The sequence below is a fragment of the Suncus etruscus genome, chromosome 17, assembly GCF_024139225.1.
Source record: "Suncus etruscus isolate mSunEtr1 chromosome 17, mSunEtr1.pri.cur, whole genome shotgun sequence".
Taxonomy (NCBI): Eukaryota; Metazoa; Chordata; class Mammalia; order Eulipotyphla; family Soricidae; genus Suncus; species Suncus etruscus.
In genome coordinates this window covers 8,306,873-8,329,205 of record NC_064864.1, presented here as the reverse complement: position 1 = coordinate 8,329,205, position 22,333 = coordinate 8,306,873, and the positions used below count along the sequence as shown (strand labels likewise).

The 22,333-nt window shown below is 38.1% G+C and overlaps 1 protein-coding gene across 1 annotated transcript in view; it reads right to left on the bottom strand.

Annotated features, from left to right (window-relative positions):
* RHOBTB1 (Rho related BTB domain containing 1) overlaps window positions 1–22,059 on the bottom strand; it is an 85,173-nt gene extending 63,114 nt beyond the window's left edge. The window contains exons 1-2 of the mRNA XM_049764541.1: window positions 21,977–22,059; window positions 18,807–18,857 (exon numbers count right to left, since the gene is read on the bottom strand). The gene's annotated coding sequence lies outside the window, so the exon portion shown is untranslated. The remainder of the gene's footprint in view (window positions 1–18,806; window positions 18,858–21,976) is intronic.
* Between the last annotated feature and the right edge of the window lie 274 nt (window positions 22,060–22,333).

Sequence of the window (22,333 nt, the reverse complement as noted above, 5' to 3'; positions counted from 1 at the left end):
AAAATGGTCAGAATCAATAAATCATTTTATATGGTCATCAGAAGATAATTTTATTGCCTTTAACAGGAAAACATGTAAACCTTAAGGTTTCAGTGTAAACACAGAAGTAAAAGAGCTATAAATTAAAAAATTAATTTTTCAAATAAAAGAACTCAGTTTATTTAAGATTGTAAGAAGGAAGTAAATTACTCAAAGATAAACACTGATAAGGATAAACTCAAAGTAAACTGTCCAAACTCAGAGAAAATTCAGAAATTAAATATTGTCCACTATGATTTTAAAGAATTATGAGTACCCAAACCAGCTGAGAATATAAAACTAGTTTAGGTTATTTTGATTTTGAAACTGTGCAATATTTTTTTACAGAAAAGTTATCTTTAAGTGGTAACCTATAATGTAAAAAAAGATAAGCAAAATTATAATGGTAATAAGGAAGCTTCAAAGTGAAAAAATATAATAAAAATGAAAAATTAAGTAGAAATGTATGCAAATTGCTGATATACACAGATAATAAATCAAGATTGATTCCAGAATTTAAAAGTAAACGCAATACCTGGAGGACCTGATTGACTCAAATAGATGATCTATATCTATAAATAATAATTTAATTATTTAAATTAACTATAGGACTAATAAATATTTTAAAATTGATAATAATATTTCCCCACAAATTTTGTTTTCCAGTGTGCTTGGCACTTTTGCAAGATCTGACTATACAGGCACTATAAGGATAAATTTCCAGCAAGCATAAATTGCATCAACTAAATTCTCTAACTATGAAATAAATAAATAAATAAATTAATAGAATTTATGACAACAAATAAACCCAACCATTTGAATATTGAAAAACATTTTTAACATAATCAGCTATGGAAGTTTTTATAAACAAAAAATGTCTTATCTTATCCTTAGCAATTGTTAAAAACAATGGAAATGATCTAAGTATATGGCAAAGTGGAAATAATTAAGAAAGTAAATATTTATATATTTGCTATGTGATCCTGAGCAAATTAATTAATTTTTCTAAGTCTCTATTTCTCATTAACAGACTGGGGATAATTACCTCCTTCAATGGTTTGTTAAAAAGAATAAATTATAAAATTCTTGCAAGATATTTTAATCACTGAACCTGCTATTAAAAGAATGCTCAATATATGGCTATTCATATTTTTATTATTTAAATAATGCTAGTGAACTTGCAATAGAGAAAAACTTTTCATACAGTACTAAAGGGAAAGGACAGATAGTAATCCTAAAAGCTCTTGATTAAAGCCACTTAAAATAAAGAAGTGAAGTTTAAAAAATACCAACAAGGGGCCAGAAAAATGGTATATCTTGATGACCCAGGTTCAATCCTTGGCATTCCATAAGGTTTTCTGAGCCCACTGGCAGTAATTCCTGAGTGTAGGATAAGAGTAATCCCTGCATATTGCTAGGTGTGATCCCAAAACAAAACAACTAAAACTAAAAACTCTGTCTTCATTCTTTAACATCTTAGCACATTAACACAAGTAAATAATATGTGATTTTCAGAAAGTCATGAAAAAATGTTTATGAATAGAGAGGTGTGGTTTGTATAATACATGAAGCATCTTGCAGTAAAACTCTAAAGAAGTCTCTAGCGGGCCGAAGAATCCCGGAGTCCCATATGGTCCCCCGTGCCTGCCCAGGAGCTATTTCTGAGCAGATAGCCAGGAGTAACCCCTGAGCACCGCCAGGTGTGACCCAAAAACAAAAACAAAACAAAACAAAAAAGTCTCGAGCATCCTTTGGTCTAAAATTCTATCTCTCTCAATTCTATCATCTGCTTCAATTTGTCCTTTGACCTTTCTAGAAGCCCATTATCTTGTCTTTTCAGGTGCACCTTGATTTACTCTTACAGGCCTACTCAGGTTTTCTTCTCTTATTTGAATTTCCATCTATCACCCCCTTCACTGATTAAATAGCTCTTCCTTGGAATCCACAATTTTTTGGGGGGTAGGAGAAGATGAAAGGGCTGATGAACATGTGACACTTAAATTTTCCAAGTATCCAAATCAGTGTTTTTATTTTACTTTTTCTGATGGTCAGAGTCATTTCAGGAGTACTCAGGGGCATAGAGTCAGTTGATCAAGCTGACTCCAACATGGGGCCTCCTATATACAAAATAAGTACTCTACTCCTTGGTGCTAGTTTTCTGTCACCCAATTCAGAATTTGATATTTTTAAATTATATTAAAAATAATTCAACCATCTTCACTATTTAATCATAAGACATTTTCATCCTCCTCCTCCATACCAAAAAAAATCCAATATTCATTAGAAGCAATATCCATTTCCTTTTTCCAGTTATGGATACCAATAATTTATTCTCTCTTTTTCCTATGGACTACTTAGACTCTTTAGACTATTCTAAACATTTTTCATTAATGGAATCATACAATGTCTAGACATTTTTTTGTTGGTTTTTGGGCCACATTTGGTGATGCTCAGGGGTTATTTCTGGGGTTACTATGTGCTCAGAAATCGCTCCTGGCTTGGAGGACCATATGGGACACCAGGGGATTGAACTGCATTCTGTCCTAGGCTAGTGCAGGCAAGGCAGATGCCTTACCCCTGTGCCACCACTCTGGACCCTAGACATTTGTTTTTTTTCTTTCAGTTGATATCTTTTCAATTCACCCACAAATTTGTTTTAACTTTATTCCCTTTAATGGCTTAAAATATTATTAGAGGTATGGTATATACATATATATATTTATATTTTTAGGAGTAGGCTTCTAAGCAGTGCTCAAGGAACAAATGACCCCTGATTAATATTATTGATCCCCAAATATTTTACATTTAAAAAAGTAATATGCCTAGTCCTAGATTAATGAGTCTATAATACAATTAATAAAATTAATCTGAATGATGCATAAGTTTTTTTCTCAAAGACATATATTTGTATATGTTGAAGCTTTAAAGCAAGTATATTTTAAAGCAAGTATATTTGATAAGCAAGTGCTTATCAAAAAATCTAAATGGTATCTTGCAGAATATAAAACATAGAAATTAAACTATGTTTTTTTTTTTTGTTTGTTTTTTTGGGCCACACCCGGTGGTGCTCAGGGGTTACTTTTGGCTGTCTGCTCAGAAATAGCTCCTGGCAGGCACGGGGGACCATATGGGACACCGGGGTTTGAACCAACCACCTTTGGTCCTGGATGGGCTGCTTGCAAGGCAAACGCCGCTGTGCTATCTCTCCGGGCTCGAAATTAAACTATGTACATAGACATCCTGGGCCACACAATTCTATCACAGGTACATGATGAGAAATTCTTGGCTTAAAAATTTTTAGTGTTCCCTGGGAATGCTTAGGGTAACTGTAATAATCGAAGAGATTGTCTGGAAACACAGGAATAAAATATATGTTGGCAATCAATTGTAATTAAGGCAACTAAATTGTCATTAATTAACTAACCTGTACTAATACAGTACAAGTAACAAACTTGTACTAATATAGTACACTTCAGCTTTACATTTAGTAAATTACAATGATATTTACATGTGTGGTTTGTATATTTATAAGTTAAAAATACACACATAGATGTATGCTCAATTCATAACTATAACATTTAATTTTTGTGCCTGGAAAGGCAGATCAAACAAAACCTTTTCAGTTAGATGGGCGATAGCTCAATAAAAGTGAAACAATTCCATTAGGTGTGATGTATGTGTATATAATCTTTACATAGGTGACACTTCAATTATTATTATTATTATTATTATTATTATTATTATTATTATTATTACTATTATTTTGATTTTTGGGTCACACTTGGCAGCGTTCAGGGGTTACTCCTGGCTTTACACTCAAAAATCGCTCCTGGCAGGCTTTGGGGACCATATGGGATGCTGGAATTCGAACCACCATCTTTCTGCATGCAAGGCAAATGCCTTACCTCCAAGCTATCTCTCTAGCCCCTCAATAATTATTTTAAGTTCAAAACAAATACAGCAACAAAAGACTGCACAATAATTGTGGAGGATCAAAAGTCCTCTTGTGGGTTGATACTTAGCTGAGGCAGGATTGGGAAGCTTTATAAAGAATTACTAATTTAAATTCTGGTCAAGTCTTGAAAGAGTTATTCAAATTTTAAGTGTTCATATGAGAAAGCTGATTCTAGGCCCACAGACCAGAGGCGCTTAAAAATCTGTTTAAAGGTCAAAGTGATTGTGCAGTGAGTGGTACGCTTGCCTTGCAGGCAGCAGACCTGAGTTCAATGCCTGGCACCACATACGGTCCCCTGAGCCCATCAGGCGTGATCCCTGAGCAGAAGCAAGAGTAAGCCCTGAACACCATAGAATGTGGCTCCAAAACCCAAAAACATTTAAAGAAACCTAAATTTATTCTCATAAAGAGAAATGTCTACAGTACTCTGTAGTAAGTTATTTATTGAAAGTATCCTTTAAGATGTCCCTGAATTACCTTTTGCAACAACAGAGACCATGATCTGTGAAGCCTTCAGATGATGATAAGCAAATAATCATATCCAATAATTTCTGAAACTAATATGCTAGTTGGGATTAGGTTATGCTCTGATTTAGGCAAATTAAGCAAACTGTTTCCTGTCCTGCTCTTTTCTCTTAGATTTCTTAGCACAGGGAGGCCATAAATGCCAAAGTCTAGCAGGAGTCCTCAAACTTGACTGTTGGAGGGCCAGATTATAGTAAAAACAAAAATTCTGAACAAATTTCTATGCACACTACATATATCTTATTTAGAAGTGAAGAAACAAAATGGGAATAAATACAATATGTGGCCCACGGGCCGTAGTTTGAAGACCCCTGGTAGGGGAACCAGACTTTTCTGATTACTAAAAATTACAGACTGATAGCAGCAGTGTACAGATTCTGGATACTTTTTATGATAAATTATTACAGCATTCAACTTTAGCTAGGAATGATTACTTGTTTTGGAGGAGAAGATTTTACAAAAGACTTCGAAGCACCTATTTTCATTCAAAGGTCAGATATTTATTTTTTAGAAAAGTAATCAGAGAAAGGCTGGGGATGAGCTCAACAGGCTTTCCATTCAGAAGCCCTGAGTTCTTGATCGCTGTAGCACTGAGAATAGAACTCAGTCCACCCTCAGCTACCAAGAAATAGTCAGAATATAAAGTTTTCATTAAAGTAATATTGATCTTTTTATGACTATGGAAACAAAAAGGATGGGAGATAATTTTAGAAATTCAACCATAGAGAATCAATAAACGAATAAATGTCCATCTTATAAAAGGGTATGGATTCATTAACACATTATAACATTACATTAACATTTTAATCAGGGACTGGAGCAGTGGCGCAGTGGTAGGGCATTTGCCTTGCACGTGGCTGACCTAGGATGGGCCACTGTTAGATCCTCTGGCATCCCAGATGGTTCCCCAATCCAGGAGTGATTTCTGGGCACATGAACAGGTGTAACCCCTGAGCGTCACCAGGTGTGGCCCCAAAACCAAAAAAAAACCCAAAACCAACCCCAAATTTTAATCATATTCAGAATAAATATTTAAATGAGAAGATTGCTACATATTTACAGAATATCATTTCTTAAAAACCACATACATATACATAAATAAATGTACTCAGAAAATTTTGGGATAAGAGGTACATTGAAAATATACCGTAATGATGTATATTAAAGTAACACACTGTAAGGGCTTGAGAGATAGTACAGTGGATAAGGCATTTGCCTTGCTCATGGCTGATCTAGGTTTGACCCTCAGCATCCTATTTGGTCTCAGAGGACTGCAGGAATGATTACTGAGTGAAAAGCCAAGAGTAGCCCCTGATCACTGACCCCCCCCAAACAAACAAAAATAACAAATAAAACAAGATATCATTGTTATGCATTTTATGGGCTAGGAGTATAAATTACTTTTACTTTCTATATTGTATTTTATCTTTTATATAATGACCATTTGTGTCACCTCAGAGGAAAGACAGTTTATGGAAAAGTGAGGGTGGGATTACCCATACACAAGAGTATAGAATATTATATGTATGAGAATACATTTTCTTTTCATATGCTAATTAAGGCCTATTTTTCACCTTCTGGCTGTATATTTTGAGAACTTTTCAATGATAGTAAGTAGCTTTGCTGCTCCTGAAAACTTTCTTGGAATTCAAGGCAACCACTCCACTCATGGACAGGATCAAATTGGAACTTCCAGTTTCAGTGTCCTTGACTTATTTTTAAATGTGATCATCATAAATTACAAAGTTATAGTTATTCATGGTTGACCTCTAGATACAATTTTCCAATAGCAATCCCTTCACCACTGTCCAATTCACTTCACCGCTGTCTCAGTTTAAGGAATATTTTACTAGGCCCAAACAGACAAATGAAAGCTACACTTGAGGGGCCAGAGTGATGGCGCAAGTGGTAGGGTGTCTGCCTTTCAAACGCTACTCTAGGACAGACCATGGTCCCCAACATCCCATATGGTTCTCTCAAGCCAGGAGCAATTTCTGAGTGCATAGCCAGCAATAACTCCTGAGTGTCACTGGGTGTGACCCAAAAACAAACAAACAAAAACTACACTTGCACACTGAGGAAAGGAATGCAGCAAATATAAATCTGGTAAAAGCATAAGGGACACTATTTAGACACTAGGTAAAACTCCTCAAATCTTCCCAGATAAAGTCATTACATTTTTAGACATTTTATTTAGGTCTTATGATGTAATAAGAGAGTGCCCTTTCTTACCTCAAATGACTAAAAAATATTAGGATTTGAAATGTTCTATGGTTCATTGTTGAGTTTTGTTTGACAGACACTAAAGGAAACAATTTCATTCCATAAAATCTTCCTTTTTTTTACTAGAAGCCTTAATAATTAGCTGCAAAATTTAGCCTTGGCTCCATCTCTAACATGTCTATTGTTTCTCCATGTTATAGATGTGAAGCCAAATTCATTTCTATTCAGAGCACATGAGTACAGATGTCTTGATGAAAGGGGGGATTGGTGAACCTGTAGTGAAATCAGGAGAATGTATTATAATAAAAGGAAGCATACAACTTCATGAAAATATTACTGAAGTCTATGCGTATACAGAATAAATAACCTTGGTCATAATCTGAGAAACACAGGAATAGCAGACAAAAGAGACAAGAGATTGGCTGCTCATTAGAATCATTAGAATAATTTGTTTTGTTTGGTTTAAAATATTGCTGTCTGTGCAAGAGAGATCTTGGCAGCCTTCTCATGATACTCAATAACTGGAAACAACCTACCAGCAGTAGAGAGGACAGATATGTTAATAAAATGAGGTCTATGTACACAATGACATACAGAACAGTTTTTTTTTTTTTTTTGGTTTTTGGGCCACACCAGGCGGTGCTCAGGGGTTACTCCTGGCTATCTGCTCAGAAATAGCTCCTGGCAGGCACGGGGGACCATATAGGACACCGGGATTCGAACCAACCACCTTTGGTCCTGGATCGGCTGCTTGCAAGGCAAACACCGCTGTGCTATCTCTCCGGGCCCTGGACAGTTTTAAAAGTGGACAAACAAACAAAAAAAAAGTGGACAACTCCCTGGTACAGACTATTAGGAATGAAACTTACCAACATCCGCTTAAAAGGAAGAAGCCAGGCTCAAAATAAATTCCATTTATACAAAACTTCAAAAGCAGGAAATATTAATACATCATATCAAGCATTGGAAGAGCAGTTGCCTTGGTTGTGTAGTGACTGGATTAAGACATTAAGATTTGTAGCAGCTGGTGTTCTTTTTCTGTACTAAGAGCAAAATTTTGATGTGAGGGTGTTTGAGTTTGTGAAAAAAAAAATTAAGTTATATATATTCTCATGATTTGCTTTTTTTCCCTTTATATTATACTTCAGGAAATATATTTTAAACGACGAATTATGGACCTTAACACATGACGACAAAGACTAGAGGTTATAAATGTCTTGGGGTATTTCCATACATAGCCATGATTGACAGCCCCAGGATAAAATTGTCCATGTCTGGTGAGTGGTGTCTATGAGAACTGGTTGTTAATTTTTAGGACGTATGCCAGCCTTTTCAAATGGCATTTTTGACAGTATCAAAAATGAAAGTTTAAATAAATCATACTCAAACAAAGGTATCATACTTAAATGACTTTCTAATTATTTTGTTATACTTAATATTTAAATTTGAGAGGTGATTTAACCAGCTTTATGTATGGTGGAAATAATTTGTAATAGCAAGCTGCTGGCAGCTTAAAACTGCTTATGGTAGAGTTCTTTACATGACAGAAATTGGCAATCACTCACCTCAGGGTGTGTTTTATTATTTCATTGGCTGTCTTAAAAACATGATTCAAAAATGTCAACAAAACGGATCTGATATGAAAGTGTTTTTTATGTGTAGCTGCTACATCGTGAATTCAAGGAAATATGCTTAAAAATTTAAAGCTGTTACCTGATGCAGCAAACAAATCATCCATATGTTTGATGAATAAGAAAGTACAGTTCTTACATATCTTTTCTCTTCACTTTTGTCTTATTAACGTTGAAGGAAATTTTAGCCAACGTTTATAAGAAAATTCTGCCCTTTACCAATAGACCGAACATGAAGAGTTCAGCAAAAACCAACAAGCAGTCTGTGAATCCATTTGGCTAAAGAGAATTTACCAGCGTATTCTACATAGTTCATTACTTGCTGAAAATTGTATGCTACCCAACTTTTGTCAGTAGAATTTATCATCAACTTATATATGCACATAAATGCATCTTTTCCTTTTCCTGCTCCCCTAGAGAGCCAAATGATTTACTAGTACATTCCTGTATACAGCCATTCCACATTTAAGGCTTCATAACACTGTATTATGATTTAAAAAAAAAAGCAATCAAATAAGGTGGGAGCTACTACAGGGATTGAGCCTCAGCATAAAATAAAAATAACTGTGCTTTTAAAGTCTTATGTTCAAAGTTGTTCTCAGATCAGCAATATTGACATCAGTGGAGTGCTTATAAGAGTTGTATAATTTCAGGCTTCCTTCAAAAGTTCTGAATCAGAACCTTCATGTTGCCAGAATTCCCAGATGATTACTATGTAAATAAAAGTTTAAGAAGTGTTGCTTTAAAAGTAGAGACTTTATGAACCAAACTTATATAATCAATTTGAGATTAGTGATTATGATAGGGACAAACAAGTAATTGGTAATAGTGAAATACTTTGCTCCTTTTTGTACCTTCATGAAACTGGAGAAAAGGGTCAGGGAGATAACCCAAAGGGCAGGAGTACATGAGGTGCATGAGGAAACCTTGGCTTTTATCCTTTACACCTTATGAGCCCCTGAGAAACTCCTGAACACCAACGTGACTCCCCAAGCAGGGAGGAGCCCTGAGGACAGCAGGATTGGGCCTCCGAAAAAAAACTAGCCAATCAAACAACCAAAATAAAAAAACAAAAAACCTGAGGATAAAACAATTCTACTTTTGTGTGTGTGTGTGTGTGTGTGGCTTTTTTTGGGTCACACCCTGCAGTGCTCCAGGCTCAGAAATTGCTCCTGGCAGGCACAGGGGACCATATGGGGTGCTGGGATTCGAATCGATCACCTCCTGCATGAAAGGCAAAAGCCTTACCTCCATGCTATCTCTCCGGCCCCAAAACAATTCTACTTCTAAACTCAAAGAAAAGCATACTCATTTTATAATATACATTTTCAAATATATTCATAAAAGGGAAAAAGTGCTGCTAGGAAAATTAAGTTTATTGTGACCACTTAGATAATTATTTTTAAAAAGTGCTAAGCAGGAAGAGAAAAACAATCCTGAATAATAGCTTCTCTCTCTCTCTCTCTCTCTCTCTCTCTCTCTCTCTCTCTCTCTCTTTCTCTCTCTCTCTCTCTCTCTGTGTGTGTGTGTGTGTGTGTGTGTGTGTGTGTGTGTGTGTAATGAATAGGACAAGTTGCCAAAGGGCTGGTTCCAGAAATCCACAGCAGAGCATCATGTGCCACATGACAAAAGTGTGGCAGCTGGGGAGAAGCGTGTGATGAAACACTTCCCAGAGATATAATTTAGGCCAGAGTAGTTATCAAGTGCTGAGGGTGGAAGCGGGAAATTGTAGGCTGTGTTTTTCCTATCAATATATCAGTCTGCAGTATAAGACAGAGAGATGAGAGAGGGCCAGCATGCAGAAAATACCCAATACCAGAGTAAATGGAAATGATGGAAGGAATGTCTCCCATGTTTGTGAACTTGAAAGCAAAGATGGCCTACTGGCACTAATATTCTCTTGACATATTTTGGAGTGATATGGCTAAAAGTCTAGGAGTTGCTTGGAGAAGCACTGGTCTATGTGGAGAACACATTAGATACATAAACAGTGTCTGGGAGAAAATGAGAGCTACACATCTCCAAGAGCTTAACTTTAGTTTGGGAAAGAGAGTGAAACAACAAGGAAATAATCCAAGTAAACCTTGCAGCCCTAAAGGATGAAGAAAACAAAGGTAATTGTTTAGACTAGACACTGGTGCCTGGAGAGATCAATGAGTTTGACTTTGACCCGTGGAAAAATGATTACTCCAACTTTCCCCTACAATCTCAAAAATTCAAATTACTTCAGTAAATTGAGGGGAGGAAATGATGACTATTAGCATGGATCCTAACATTGCTTCTTCAGATACTCTAGGAAGACAGAGATGAGAATTAACCTTTGTCTGGTACACACAGGCTATTTATTCAGATCTGCACAGTCCTCTTACTACCCTTATTTTCAGTTGAGCAAAATGAAGTTATGCAATTATGCAGTTAATCAAAAGTCAAAATTCCATGGACAAATTGAAGGAGCTTCACAATTTTTGAAACAGATTACTCAAAAAAAAAAATTAAATAAATAAAGAGAGCTTGGAAGGCATCAGAGCATGGGATGGCTGTTTGGAGTCCCAGCTGAGGACTATTGTGTATTGACGTCACTGCATTTAAGTGAGGCGTCTTTTAGTACCCACCCTATCTTTATCCTGCAGCTTGCTCCTGCAAACCATTTTCTAGGCGGGCTTTCTATTTTAGATGGATTTCATACTCGTTGTAATTTTGGCTAAGCTGTTGGGTTAAAAGACTGACAGTCTGCTGGCAGTATTATGTAACAGAATCCAGCGCTGGGCTGGGACTGGAAACCTGGATTCATTTCCCGCTGTGTCACTGATTAACTATGAGAGTGGGTGAGTTACATTATGACTCTGGGTGGCCATTTTTTTTTTATTTCATCTCCATGAGATTTTACTAAGTATCCTTAAGGACCTTTCTTACTCTAGGATTCAACCCTCCATGACTCACTTTTTAATATTATGATTTCCATTAGACTATATTAGAAATGACCTAAAGCGTGAGCATTTATCCAGACAAACCTATATGACAGGGTTCAAGTTCCTTTAAAAATAAAGAGCCAATAGGAGTCACTGATTTAATTCCCACATTTTCACTATTTGAAAACAGTTGGAGTAAGTTGGAATGAAATGAAGGGGTTTTCCTTTATGAGTTCATTTAAAATAAACACTATTAAAGTTCTTAGGCATATGTGGAACAATTCTAAGTGGGACCTCCTATCAGAATTAACAAATGTCTCCTATATTTTTTTGTCTCATACAACTGAAATTTAAAATGAATATTAGCTGAAATGTAGTAATTAAAGTACTTGGCATCTAGTAGGAGCATAATAAGTGTTAGTTATTGACATTACAGAAGTTAAGAAAGATTTGGGTGAGGATGGGATAACCATTCTAAAATTTCTCTACTGACGGTCGGAGCTCAAGGCTGTTACTTTCATCAGTATTGGGAACTTGCCATTCACCTGTGTTTGTATAAAAAATAAAGTCAGGTGCAACAGGAGGTATAATTACTTCTTCTGGATCCACTGGCATCTCTTTCTTTGTAAATTTTTTTAATTCATTCCTAAATACATAAAATTATAGCAGAGACATGCTGAAGTGTTTGGCCCAAATAGTGGGAGGGAGGAAGAAACTAGGGGTGTTCTGGACTTTGGTAGCTGTGATATCTGCATTTCATTTCAGTGTCAATATTTTCCATTTCCTAATTTCTGTCTGAGGTGCATAAGACACAAGAAATTCTAGGAAGAGGAAGGAGTGGTTTTACTTTGTTTATAAACAAAAAATACCTACACAAATGTGATGATTTTATATATACATATAAAACCAACCTATACTCATTCATTTGCATGACCATCTATATCCTGTCCACCAAATTGTCCCTTTTTGTTTGTTTTGTTTTGTTTTGGTTTGGTTTTTGGGTCGGACCTGGCTCTATGCTCAGAAATCACTCCTGGCAGGCTTGGGGGACCATATGGGACACTGGGATTTGAACCACTGTCCTTCTGCTATCTTTCCGGTTCCAAATTGTCCCTTTTTGCCTCCACTCCTCCACACACACAGATACACACGCGTGCGCACGTACACACACACACATACACACACACACACACACACTTTTTCTCCTCCACTTTCTATGACTTAACTTTATTTCTCTCTTGTTTGTTTTCTGTGCTGTGATGTTGGTAAGAATCCTGGGCTAGGAAAAAAATGGACACAAGCATCAAATTCAAGTCACTTATCCTCTTTGGATCCGACTACAAGAAGCCTGAGAAGTCTTCAAAGAGATATTAGTTTCATAAAAGGATGATCAATACAACAACGGTATTTGTTGCTTATCATTGGAAATGTTTCCAGACAGGTTTTGAGACAACTCAAGTACATTAACCAAATTCTTCTGAAGTTTAATAGATAATAGTTGACTACTAATTATTATTACTGACACCATAGTAATTTTAAATTTTTTTTGTGGTTATTTTTTTTTTGTTTTTGTTTGTGTCATACCTGGTGATTCTCAGGGCTTACTCATGGCTCTGTGTTCAGAGCCTCATCTCTTGATGAGGTTCAGGGTTTCATAAAGCATGCTGGAGATTGAGCCCAGGCCAGCAATTGTGAAACAAACCTGCTGTACTATCTCTCTGGCTCCCTCTAAGTTCTTTTTTGGTGCTAACATAATATATTGAGAGCCTAATTTTACACTTCTCATAATGTAAGTGTATAGCTGTTACATTGATATTTTGTTAAATCATGATCACAGTTAACCAAATGTCAGTTGATATCGAGGTTTTAACAGGCAATTGGATATTTCCAATAGAACAGTGCTCCTATAATCTAGCTTGCGATGATATATGATACGACAACTTTATAGAAAAAAGCTGTTACTGGATAGCTCATAACATCCCTCTGCGTGTTTAAAACTCTCCTAAATAATTAAGTTTTAAGAGCTTATTAGCTTGAGTTGGAGTTATCAATACATTTTTAAAAAGCAATATATTAAGGCTTTTTTTTTTTTAAAAAAAAGGATTTGTACCTCATTTCATTTTATTACCCCCTTTTATAATACTCCAAGGAAGAAGAAACATTTTTTCCATAAATTATTCTGCCAATGTACAGAATAGAAAAGAGGGCTGTCAACACAGGCCAAAAATTGCTGATTAATCTTTAAATATTGGAAATTTCCAGGTCTTTAGTTGGAATTTATTTATAATGTATCAGAATCTACCTACACGGCACATTTCAAACAGAAGTTCCAAAAGAAATCCATAGTATTTAAGTGTTGAGCCAAATTGTAAAGCTTTTGAAAAGATGCTCTGCAGATTCGTCGCTCCCAATTTTGTTACAATGCTTTCAAAGCAATAAAGCCTCCGAATTTTATATACTGAAATTTAGTGGATCTAGATGACTGTGTAATCTCTCCCATTTGGGTTGAAATTCTGCAGTCTGTCTTTTCCTCAACTCTCACTTATTTATCATTCATCCAGACAAAATATGTGTTTGGTAGAATTTTGCTACACATATGTGAAATTGTAAAATAATCCTACGGAGTGGGAAACGCTGAACTCATAATAAGACCATTGACTAACTCTCCAATTCAGACTTTTGGCATGTGTGAGCTTGATTTATTTTCTAATCTTTCATGCATGAATATTTAATATCCTCCCTTTTGAATCTGTTTATTAAATCCTTCAAAATGGAGATCCCTCCCTTTCTCCCTTCCCTTAGCACAAGAATCACCACAGTTGCAGAGGTCCAGGTACCTGGCAGTTACAGCTGGACCCCAGAGAATGAACAGTATATTCGACCCAGGAAGTAGTCCTGTTGGGAAGTAGTGAACTCTATCCAGAAAAGTAAGTTATCCCTTGATAAAAATTTCTTAAAAAATGTTTTGACAGTACCATACTAGAAAATACACAGGAATATTTATTATTTCCACCATTTTAGTTAAGAGAATGAAATTATTTCCTTTGCCATAGCTTGAACCATTGGATGTTACATAAGCAGTAATTATCAAGTCGTTTTAGGTAGGGCATCTTTCTTGTCCCTAGTTTCCCTATTTGAGAAGAATTTCTTTCTTTTTTTTTTTAATGATTCCTTTATTTAGGCACCATGGTTACAAACATGTTCATAACTGGGTTTCACCCATAAAATGCACCCCCCCTTTACCAGTGCAACTTTCCCACCACTACTGTCCCCATTTCCCTCCTCCCCACCCCCCTGCCTTCTTAGAGATAGACATTGTATTTTTCTGTCTATTGTTGTCATGGTAGCTTTTAGCGTTGTTATTTCTCTAACTGTGCTCAACATTCGTTGTGGTAAGTGTCATATGATGAACTGATCCTTCTGGTCCTCATCTTTCTTGTCTCTGGGTATTATTCCTATACTGTCTTATATTTTTCTTAAGTCCCACAGATGAGTGACACTATTCTGTGTTTAATCTCTCTCCCTTTAACTCATTACACTCAGCATAATATTCTCTATATCCATTTATGTATAGGCAAATTTCATGACTTCATTTTTTTTCTAACAGCTGCATAGTATTCCATGGTATAGATGTACCAAGGTCTCTTTAGCCACTCATCTGTTGTTGGGCATTTGGGCTGTTTCCAGATTCTGGATATTGTAAATATGCTGTAATGCTCATAGGGGTATAAAGGAAATTATTGTATTGTGTTTTTGTGGTCCTAGGGTATATACCCAGTAGTAGTATTGCTGTATTATATAGGAGCTTAATTTCCAGTTTTTTAAAAGAAATTCCCATATTTTTTCCAGAAAGACTGAACTAGATGGCATTTCCACCAGCAGTGAATGAGAGTTCCTTTCTTTCCACATCCACACCAGTAGTTGGTTGTTCTTGTTCTTTGTGATGTATGGCAGTGTCCATGGCGTGCGATAATATCTCTGTTGATTTTATTTGCATCTTACTGATTATTAGTGATGTAGAACCTTTTTTCATGTGCCCTTTGGCCATTTGTATTTCTCCTTTGAGGAAGTGTCTGTTCATTTCTTTCCCTCTTTATTTTTGATGGGGTTAGATTTTTTTTCTTGTTAAGTTCTGTCATATCTTAGATATTAGCTCCTTATCTAATGGTACTGGGTGAATAGTTTCTCCCATTTCATGGGTGACCTTTTCTACCTAGTTGCTTTTCCTTTGGATTACAGAAGCTTCTCAGATTAATATAGTCCTAGTCCCATTCATTTATCTTTCTTTCCACTTGTTTGGACAATGGTGTTTTCTTCTTGAAGATGCCTTTAGTCTCAATATCATAGAGTATTTTGCCTATGTTTTCTTCTATATGCCTTATAGTTTCAGGTCTGATATAAAAGTATTTAAACTATTTTGATTTTCCCTTTGTGCATGGTGTTAGATAGAAGTCTGAGTTCACTTTTTTGCATGTGACCATTTGTCCCAACACAACTTGTTGAAAAGGCTTTTCTTGCCCCATTTTGCATTTCTTATCCCTTGTCAAAGATCAGTTGATTGTATGTCTGGGTGTCATTATCTGAATACTTATCTATTCCATTGATTGGAGGGTCTGACTTTATTCCAGTACCATGATGTTTTAATAATTATTGTTTTGTAATACAATTTAAAGTTGGGGAAAGTGATGCCTCCTAATTTTTTCTCCTAAGGGTTAACTTAACTATTTTTGGGTGTTTATTGTTCTGACTGAATATCAAGAATGTTTGATCCACTTCTTTGAGATGTGTTATTGGTATCCTTAGAGGGATTACATTAAATCTGTATAATACTTTGAAAAGTACTGCCATTTTAATGATTTTTTTTTTGGTTTTTTTTTTGGGGGGGCCACACCCGTTTGACGTTCAGGGATTACTCCTGGCTATGCGCTCAGAAATCGCCCCTGGCTTGGGGGAACCATATGGGACACTGGGGGATCGAACCGCAGTCCGTCCTACGCTAGCGCTTGCAAGGCAGACACCTTACCTTTAGCGCCACCTTCCCGGCCCCCCATTTTAATGATTTTTAATCCTCAGAATCCATGAACAGTGCATATGTCTCCATTTCCTTTTGTCCTCTTTTATGTCTTGAACCAGTGTTTTGTAGTTTTCTTCATATATGTCCTTCATTTTTCTAGTTGACTTCAAGGTATTTGAATTTCTGTGGTGCTATTGTGAGTGGGATTTTTAAATGTCTGTTTCTTCTCTGTCATTATTTGTGTATAAGAAGGCCATTGATATTTGTGTGTTAATTTTGTAGCCTGTCACTTTGCTATATGCATCTATTGTTTCTAGGAGCTTTTTGGTAGAGTTTTTAGAATTTTCTAAGTAGAGTATCATGTCATCTGCAAACAGTGAAAGCTTGAATTCCTCCTTTCCCACATGGGTTTTCTTAATATATTTTTCTTGCCTAATTGCTATGGTAAGTACTTCCAGTACTATGTTGAATAGGAGTGGTGAGAGGGGGGCAGCCTTGCCTTGTGCCTGAACTTAGGGGAAAAGTTTTTCTCTATTATGTATACCATTCAGTTTTTCTCCATTAAGTATAACATTCAGCATAGGCTTGTGGTAAATGGTCATGACTATATTTAGAAAAGTTCTTTCTATTCCCATCACATTGAGAGTCTTTATCATGAATGAGTTTTAGATCTTATCAAATGCTTTCTTTGCATCTATTGATATGATCATGTCGTTTTATTTTTCCTTTTGATGATGTGGTATATTACATTGATTAAGACTTGTGTATGTTTAACCATTATTACATCTTCGAAATGATTCCTACTTGTTCATGGCATTTCTTGAGGCATTCGATCTTATTTGCTAGCACTCTGTTGAGGACCTTTGCATCTATGTTCATCAGGGATAGTGGTCTGTAGTTCTCTTTTTTGTGGTATCTCTGTCTACTTTTGGTATCAGGATGAAGATAGCTTCATAAAAACTATTTAGGAGAACCTCTTTTTCTTCAATTTTTCTGGAAGATCCTGCAAAGGATTTGCAGTAGGTCCTCTTGGAAGGTTTGAAATAATTCACTAGCGAAATCTATCTGGGCCTGGGCTTTGGTTTTTGGAAAGACTTTTGTTTAGCATTTTAATTTCATCAATTATTATGGGTCTATTCAAGTATGCTAGATCATCTTGGTTCAACATGGGAAATTATAAGAATCCAAGAATTTATCTATTTCTTCCAGGTTCTCTTGTTTGTGGCATAGAGTTTCACAAAGTAGTCTCTGATTACCCTTTGACTTTCTGTAGTATCTGTAGTAATCGACCCCTTTTCATTTTTTTTTTTTTTTTGGTTTGGGCCACACCTGGCAGTGCTCAGGGGTTACTCCTGGCTATCTACTCAGAAATAGCTCCTGGAAGGCACTAGGGACCATATGGGATGCAGGGATTTGAACCAACACCTTAGGTCCTGGATCAGCTGCTTGCAAGGCAAACACTGCTGTGCTATCTCTTCAGTCCGACCCCTTTTCATTTTTAATTTCATTTCTAATTTCTAATTTGGTTTATTGTTTCTCTTTCCATCTTTGTGAGTTTTGCTATTGATTTATTGATTTTATTTATTTTTTCAAAAGACCAACTCTTGCTTTCATTGATCTTTAGGATTGTGTTTTGGATTTCACATTCTATTGATTTCTAGTCTAAGCTTTATTTCCTTCCATCTTCTTATTTATGGTTCATTTTGTTGATAACTTTTCAATTTTATCAGTTGTGCCATTAAGTTATTTATGTTGAGAAGGATTTTCAATTAGAGTTTTAGATCTTAGAGTAAGATATAATTAAAAATCTATTTTTCCCATTTACTAGAATTAGGGATTGTATATACTATCTAAGCACTTAAATTTCTGATTTCTTATCATTTGGAAATGAAGAGAGTGGTTTGGCTTCACAGGAATTTTTTTTTGGGGGTAGCAAATTATCTGAACTTTGGTTCATACTAAAATATGTCCACCATCACATAAAATGTTTTCCAATGGTAGAGTGCTAAAATTAGGAGTAAACCTTAATTATCAGCATAACTTTTTAGTATTTAGATATTCACGATATCCTCAACTCTTCTAGAAAGAGTTTAATCCCCTTCTTTCCTTCCCACCACAAAATAAATTGATCTAAGGATCCTGTTTCTTTGTGTCATTTTACACAAATAAAACTAGAACATAATAACTGTGAGTTTGTAATGTTTATGATCGGGGCTATAAAAATGACAAAGAGGCCAGAGCAATAGCACAGCAGAAGGGCATTTGTCGGGGACAGACCCTGGTTCAATCCCCAGCATTCCATATGATCCCCTAAGCCTGCCAGGAGTGATTTCTGAATGCAGAGCCCAGAGTAACTCCTGAGTGCCGCCAGGTGTGGCCCAAAACCAAAAAAAAAAAAAAAAAAAAAAATGAAAAAGACAAAAAAAATTTTTTTATGACAAATGAGGAGGAAATGTGTTCTGAAACACATACGTAGAATTGGACACAAAATATCACAAATATATGCTCATACTTGGCATAAAGACACTGACCTGACTTATAGAAAGTGACGAACAGAGCAGCCTGAAGACAACTGGACTTACCTACATGGAAGAGAGAAAGATTTGATCAGTCCCACAAGTGAGTGAATGGGAGGCATTGCAAATTTTGGAAGACATATTTTCATTCCTCCCTTACCATAAAGGACAGAATCTGCCTGACTTTTACTACGCGCCAGTACTAAAGTACTTCTTGGGTCAAATACATCCTGAAATAGCGAGGTTAACACTTGGTAACATTTGTGAAAATATGTTTCTGAGCATTTGTGGATGACACAAAACCTAACATTTGCCATAAATCCATGGAATGGGAGGAATGAAAGTTACTTTCATTTCCCAAGCACTTTACAACACAGAAATCACAGACACGAATAAGCTCTTTTTACAAAATAGCATTTTTAGTAAATACTATAACTAAAAAGCATAAGTGATTTTTTCCTATTGAATTATATTTGCATAGCATATTTTATGAAGCAAATAGCATCAGACTGTATATATTTCTCTTTCCACTTCTAGGAACACACACGGCCCTTACATATAAATTTACACCACACTAACAATTTGGGAAATAAAACCAAGAAGAATACTGACCAGACTTTTATTATTTGATAAGTCTGTCCTACTGGGATGAACTAGTACAAATTTCTTTCAACTCTATGTTCAAATATGATCCAGACATCTCAGAGGAAACCTTAATATAATAATCTACAGCTCTCTTCCCCTGAAGAATAGTATGCAGACATTATATTTACACTGAATAGAGCTTGTGTTTATTTTTCCTTGCAAACAGGGACTCTCTTAGGCATCTACAAGGTTATTGGGAATGAAACATAATCCCAAACTTCTAGAGTGGCAGCAAACAATTTTAGTGCAAGTTTTGAAAAGTCGAGAGTTTGCTCAAACCAAACTAACACAGCCTATTGCCTATTTATATCTACTGATAAGTGAGAAGACAGCACCAACCACGCCAACACCACCACCACCCCCAAATCTCGACTGATAACAGTACAGTATTATTTTGCAGTTTTCTGAGTTTGCCTAGCACGATGTAGACATGTAGCACACGGTTTGATTTGGGGAAGCCCTAAACTAGTGAAACTTCAAGCTGAGTATCTTGGCCAGGGTCCAGCAGAGTTCTGGGAACAGCACAAATTGGGGGGAAGTTCAAAGTCAAGGAAATGTTTTTTTGGGTCTAACTTCCTAGCTTCCTAGACTTGGGTAATTTTTGTGTCTAGAATCAACCTGCGTTGCCTGCACCCTCGGCCCCCACCACCCCTACCCCCACCCCCCAGGCCCAGCAAATGCCTACAGTGTGGGCTCAGTGACACAGCCTGTGCGCCGATGTGCAAGTCAAGTCCAAAACCAGGCGCTTGGGCTCGCCCCTCTTACATTTTTTGGCTTCCCCAAGTCTAAATATTGACATTGCTTCTCAGTTGAGAAGTTTGATAGTTGAGACTTTTGATAGTGCTTAGAAAAGAAACAGCCACAAAGAGGAGGAGTAGAAGGCAAAGAAGCATTCCATACACAGTTAGGCTTCCACTTTCTTTATGGTAGGGGGCTAGTCTTTCCTGGGGTCTGGAGGATAACCCAAAATACCTTGGCGCGTCCCTCCCCACACCCCAGCAATGCCTAACAAAGACAAAGACTAGGTAAGGTGTCCAAGCAAGCCCCCTCGTGGCAACTCCGACTGTTGTCACAGCAACTCACAACACAGTCCAGAGACCTGGGATTGTTGGATGAGGGGGTGGGGACATGCAAACTGTGACTTGATCAGTTCAGCCTCATTCAGGGGGGGGGGGCGCAAAGCTTTGCTTAAGTGGGGCTAGGGCATCCCCTCTTGGAGTCTCCAACTCCCCCAACACTCTCTTTCCAAGGAAAATAATAACCCAGCTAGTCATCTCTGTCGCATCTCCCTTCTCTTGCACATATCCCAAGCCAACTAAGAGTGCCTGTTGTACAAACGTTTTTTTTTTTTTTTTGCTCAGCTCCAAGTTTAGGGGTGCGGCTGTGCAGGCGGGGAGGGCGCTTCTTGGAAATCTCTCCTCTCCTGCAAGCCACAGATAGGAGGCAGAGAAGCAACTGAGGGGCGGCTCTCAAAGAAGCTCAGACCCACCCCCCCCAATTCAGGGGATTCTTCTAGCCTCCTTGCATAGCCTTGGGGGAGGGTCCCCCCACTCACTCCCCACTAGGGAGGCAATGGGGGTTCCACCAAGGGAGCTGCTGCTTGTAGAAGTTTCCTACCAAGGCGCACTCACTCAGACACACAAACCTACCCTGAAACCGAGCAGCGACGGATGCATGCCAGCTCTCTCCGCCTTCCAAGGCTGGGGGGCACCCCAGGAGGGTGTGCATATGGGGTGGGGGGGTCCCCACCACTCAGCAGCAACCTCGGTGCGCCCCAGCAAGCTGGGATGCGCCCGAGCCCCAACACCCAACTTTGCACAAAGGCAGCAGCAGCAGCAGCATGGTACAGCCTCGCCTAATGGGGGGGGGGGGCTCGCCCACCGGTCGTCGGTCCCCCCCCAAAGTCCCCCAGATCCTAATGCGAGGTCCCAGCCTCTTTCTTTCCACCTCCCACCTTGCAGCACAACCCCCTGTCGCCCAGACGCACGGTCTACGGGGCTCCCCAATGCGCCCCGAACCTTGCAAGCTGCTGGAGGCTTGCTTTATTTATTTATTTCTCTTATTTTATTTATTTATTTTTTTTTGCACCGTGACGTTTGCAAGCCCTGGCTGCTATTTATAAACCGCACGATTGGATTTCATTCATGAAACCCGGGGCCTGCTGTGCCTCCCTCCCCGCGCCTAGGCGCACGGGTGGCAAAGGTGCCTCGGTTTTTGCGCAGACCTTGGGGATCTGGGGACCCCAGTTTGGACACCTGACAGCCCCGGGGAAACAATGCACACAGCTCAGGGGAGACCTTGTCCCTGGTTTTGGGGCGGGCCCTGAGGTTTGGGGGAAAGAAAGAAAGAGAGGAAGGAAGGAAGGAAGAAAGGAAGGAAGGAAGGCAGAGACAGAGCGACTGGGGGCTCCCCAACCTCCTCCCTCTTTCTCTCTCTCTCTCTCTCTCTTTCTCCACCCCCAGGCTCCCACCCCATTCCCAGAGAAGGGCTGGCCCTGCCCTGGGTCCCGGGGCTCTGGAAAAGTAAGTTGGGACACTAACCGGTTGGATAGCATGGCTTGCTTCCCCCCAGGAGCTGACCGGCCGCGGACGCAGTTTGGAGGGAGGACATTGGCTTTTGTTTCCAAAGCGAACCCAGTTGCTGACTAAGGGCTGCCGTAGCCCAGCCTCCTCCTCCTCCCTCTGAGCGGCTGCACGTGCTAGCGGGCTCCCCCCACCGGGTTACCTTGTTCTGGGACTGGGCCACCACCGGCTGCAGGTCCCTGCGGTGGGGGTGTTGGGGTCTAGGCTCAGCCCATGCCCACCCTGCCTCTCCCCTGGAGTCCCCAAATGGGTGAGTTACAAGCTGCCACCAGAGGCTGGAGGATTAGGAGGAGGTGACATGAACTTCTGGCTGGG